Source organism: Nannospalax galili, unplaced genomic scaffold, assembly GCF_000622305.1.
Source record: "Nannospalax galili isolate Female #2095 unplaced genomic scaffold, S.galili_v1.0 scaffold635, whole genome shotgun sequence".
In the NCBI taxonomy this organism is placed as follows: Eukaryota; Metazoa; Chordata; class Mammalia; order Rodentia; family Spalacidae; genus Nannospalax; species Nannospalax galili.
This window is the reverse complement of record NW_008335836.1, coordinates 720,176-724,999: the sequence shown is the minus strand read 5'-3', so window position 1 is coordinate 724,999 and position 4,824 is coordinate 720,176.

The following is a 4,824-nucleotide window of genomic DNA, read 5'->3' as shown; positions in this document are numbered from 1 at the left end:
ATGAAACTGTGTATTTTAATAATGAAATGGAGATCTTTTTTAAAGGTTAAAACCTCATTTAATTTTATGTCTTATAGGGTTTATACTGAGCACAATATTGTATATCTGTAATAACTCAACTATAAACCTAAAAATGTACAGCCAATTTTGTAAGAGATACATCCTAGCTCAGAAAATTGTTATTGAATATGTCAGTGCTGATGTAATGAAATGCATGTTCTAAGTATGTGGTTATAAATAAATCATTTAAAAAAATCCAGAGGGAAATGCATTAACTGAATCCTCCACGAAAAGTACACATACAATATCTGAACATGAGTGCATGTGTATACATGAAGGCTACAGTGCCAGACAGGAGAAATCTCCCTTAGAGTTGTAGGTCAGGGTAGTCCAAGTGGCTCCCAAAATAACACAGGCTATTGCCACAGCCCTAGATTACCTCCCAGAACTTGAAGGTAAAACCCTATTGTATAAACCTCCTCTCTTATATTGTTCCTATCAGACATTTGATCGTGGTGTTATAAAATGCATGTATTTCTTTCTTACATAATAGCTCCTTCTGCCTAGATTTAGGTATAATGGAACAGGCTTATGGCCTGCACAGTTTGTTGTACACTTAAAAAACTTTCAGTTAGTTTGACTGCTTTTTCAAAATATTTTTTAAAAATCTACTGAGCTTTTGTAATTTCATACAATAATTCTTTTGAAATTTAGACCCCCTCACCCATCCATGTCCTCCCTGTCCCCTCACCAGACCTCATGTATACTACCATACATGTTAAGTCCTATCCAGTCAAGCACATGTGCCCAGATGTCCTTCAGTGTAAATTCGTCCACTGGAATCTAGTCAGTCCATCTAGAGATCGTTTGTAAGACATACTCTCCCTCATCCAGCATCAATCAGTCTCCAGTAGTTTTCAGTTTAAGGCTTGCCCACCATCCATTTATCTCCTCCCCTCTGGGTCCTTGTTTAATTGAGTTGGCAGGGTCCTGTGCTCAATGCCACCATTACCACAAGTTCACATGTGGGAGCTTCCAGTGGCCTGAAAGCCTCTGCTTCCCTGTGTTCATGAACCAGACCTGGCTCTTACAATCTTTCCACCCCCTCTTCTGCAATGGTCCTGAGCCGTGGGTGAGTGAGGTTCAGAATAGAAGTCCTATCCAAGGATACACACTCTGCAGTCTCTTATTCTTAAAAACTTGGCCAGTTGTGGCCTTTTTTGTGAATCACACTATTGAATAAGGAAGGTTTACCGGTGAGAGTTGAGGGATACATTAGCTTTCCCTCTACCCCTTGTTCTATGTTCCATGAGCCTTAGGTGCAGAGATTCAACTGTAGATGTGTCATATAGTACTGGGCTTCTCTCAGACATATATTCTCTGTGTCTGATCAGTTGTAGAATTCTGCAGTAGCCTCCACTTGTTGGAAATGAAGTTTCTTTGATGAGTGATGTCTGTAAACAGTCAAATACATATGGAAGGAGAGGCCATAGATCCCAGAGAAAACCCTATCTCTGTCATATCTCTAGACAAATAAAATTTCTTACCATATGCTAAATATGGATCCTTATATTTACAGACAAACATACCATACAGCACTCATCAAAATCTTTCATAGCAGTGCTCCATGTCTCTCTTGTTAAACCCTAAAGTATGGAACACCTTGAAAACATTTGTATACTCCCATGAAAAGTCAACCTATCCATTGCATTTCTATGAGGAGTGTATTCAGTCCAGAAATGAAGGATATTTGGAAAGTTTGCATTAATTCACTATCATTATAATTATTTCATTATATAGCTATGTATCTTTGCCTGCTTGGTTAGGCATTTTAATAGCATAAGTTATCACTCACGTGTAAAACGGATTTGTTAAAGCAACAAATATTACAAATGTTATAAGGATTGAATTAGAAATCACCAATTCATAGTGTCTCCAATAGGAGATTAGAATCTGTTCCTCTGTGTAACTTTAGCCCTAAAGAATTTCAACTTAATTTCAGAATATTAAATTACAGTAATAAAAATATCATAAAAGCAAGTCTTTTTGCTTCTTCTCTCACATTCTGCCTTTATAAATTTGTGCATTATGGGTCTGGAGAGATGGATCAGTGGTTAAGAACACTGACTGTTTTTGCAGAAGCCCCAGGTTCAAATCCCAGCACCCACATGACAGCTAACAACTGTCTGTGACTCCAGTTCCAGGGGATCCAACAGCCTCTTCTGTCTTCCGTGGGCATTGCATGACAGGGGTACACTTACCTACATGCAGGCAATACACACATACACATAAAATAAAAAGAATTAAATAAAAAAATAAAAAAAAATTTGCACATTAAGGATATTCCCTATAAGTGGAATCACATGAACATGTTTATATTTGGATTTTCAAAATTTATATTTTTATTAAATAGGCATGTCTGAGCACAGGTGCTCAAGAGTCCAGAAGAGGGTGTTGGATCCCCTTCTTTCTTTCTTTCTTTTTTTTAAATTTTATTTTTTTAAATTAAGAACCACATGATTAGAAGAAGCATTTCATTACAACTTTAACATATTCAGTAACAATTTCCAGAGCAAGGATACGTGTCTTTCAAAGTGGCTGTAATTTTTAGATTCGCAGTTGGATTAATACAGTTATACAATGTTGAACTCAGTATAAACCCTGTAAGATATAAAATTGAATGAGTTTTTAACTTTTCAAAAGATCTGCATTTCATTTTAAAATATGCTGTTTCCTGCATTTTCCCCCATTAATTTTTATTTAATAACCACATACTTAGAAGAAGCATTTCATTACAACAGCATTGACATATTCAATAACAAATTTTCTGAGCTAAGATGCATCTTTTTCAAAATTGGCTGTAAATTTTAAGCTTTTCAGTTGAATTATTACAGTTATACAATATTGAACTCAGTAAGCCCTGTAAGACATAAAATTGAATGAGTTTTTTAACCTTTAAAAAATATCTCCATTTCATTTTAGAATATGCTGTTCCTTGCAGAAAGACTCATTGTTTTTGCTACTAACACTGAGATGTTGGTGCATGCATTTCTAATCTGTATGCATCTGATTATTACTAGTCATAATTGGTTGCACTTGAATCCTTTGTGCCTGTGTATGTCTATGAAGTCACTGGGTAGATTTCAATGGTAAAGTTTATCACCTCTGCTAATACATAAATTTCCATGCTTCCTCCTCAAATACATTTTAAAAAATTGTTGATTTTTTTGTGTGTATATCACACAGAACATCCCAAACCACCTTATTTGACTATATACCCACTTCCCAGATGGCACCCTCCCATAGCCTCCCTCCCCAACTAGAGCCCTTACTCTGATATCCCTGCTACTGTCTGCTGTGTTGTCAGCACCCCAGCCCTTCCCCACTACTTGTCCTTCTGGTGAATCTAGTCAGCCTGACTAGAGGTCTTTGTTTTAGGAGGGTCAGCTGTTCCTCTTCTGTCAGTAATCAGTTGTCAATAATCCTTTAGATAAGATTAGGGTCTGCTGTTCATTATCTCAGCTCTATTCTGGGTTACTATTTGGGAGTCCCTTTGGTCACCCTGGCCAACAGCTCAAAATAAGTATCTCCTATCTGGCATTGTTGCTTGTTATGTAGCCTTTAGCTATGCATTTGGGCTCTTAAGAAATTATATAGACCCCTTTAATCTTTGGTTATACTATCCTAAAACATGTTGGTTGGCTTCACTTGGAAGCATGGAGGAAATGATTCCTCTGTGTTGACCCTCCTCTTTGTAGACTGGACACTGGTTCAAGTCCATCAGGTGGGGTCTCCTCAGCCTCCTTGATTAAGAGGACGGGTGACCCACCACCATTACAGGAGACTTTAAGAGATGCTCATAGTGCCCTGGAACTAGTCAACCTAGGAGGGCAAGGAGCAAAATCTGTCCTTTATGTCCCTCTGACCAAAGTATTATAGACCTCAAAGTATGTCTGTTAAACATCCAAGAAGGTTAGTTCCACCAGTCTGATACTTTTAATTACTGTTTGTCATGTAGATAAATCTTGGGCAAAGACCAATTGTTTTCAGATAAACCTTACCTAGACATGTATTTCTTGGTCTGCTATGTATAATTTGTCAATAGGTTGTAGGAGTAATACAGTTCTCTGTGGTTTTCAAAACTAGCTAGGCATTATATCTCTCACATTGTCTCACCCCTCCACCATAGTTTTCCCACTTAATGTGCCCCCATTTCCCCCATTTTCTCCCTTACTAATACCCTACTTCTATGGTCTTACCTCTCTTGAGCTCCTTCTTTCCCTTTATCCCCTAGGTTCCTTGAATATCCTTCCTTCCCCATCCCTTAAACTAATCCAATTTATATCCCGATCTCCCTTCTTAAAGCCTGTTTCCTATTGTTGTTCCATTCATGTTCTTTCTTTTCCTTTACCTCCCTGTTTCCTTTCCATTATTCTGGCTCCTGTAGTTATGTCTGGTTGCATACTTATTTATCAGAGTCTAGTTCTAGGATCCACATATGAGGGAGAACATATGTCAATTTTTTTTCTGAGTCTGTTTTACTTCACAGTTTCTAGTTCCATACATTTACCTGCAAATTTCATGATTTCAACTTTCTATATTGCTGAGTAAAACTCCATCATATAAACAAACGACATTATCATTATCCACTCATCAATTGAGGGACATTTAAGTTGTTTCAATTTTTTAGCTATTGTGAAGAGAGCAGCAACAAACATGGATGTTCAAGTATCCCTGCAGTATGATGAGTCTTTTGGGTATATGTCAAGGAGTGGTATCACTGGATCATATGGTAGGTTCATTTTTAGTTTTTTGAGGGTTCTC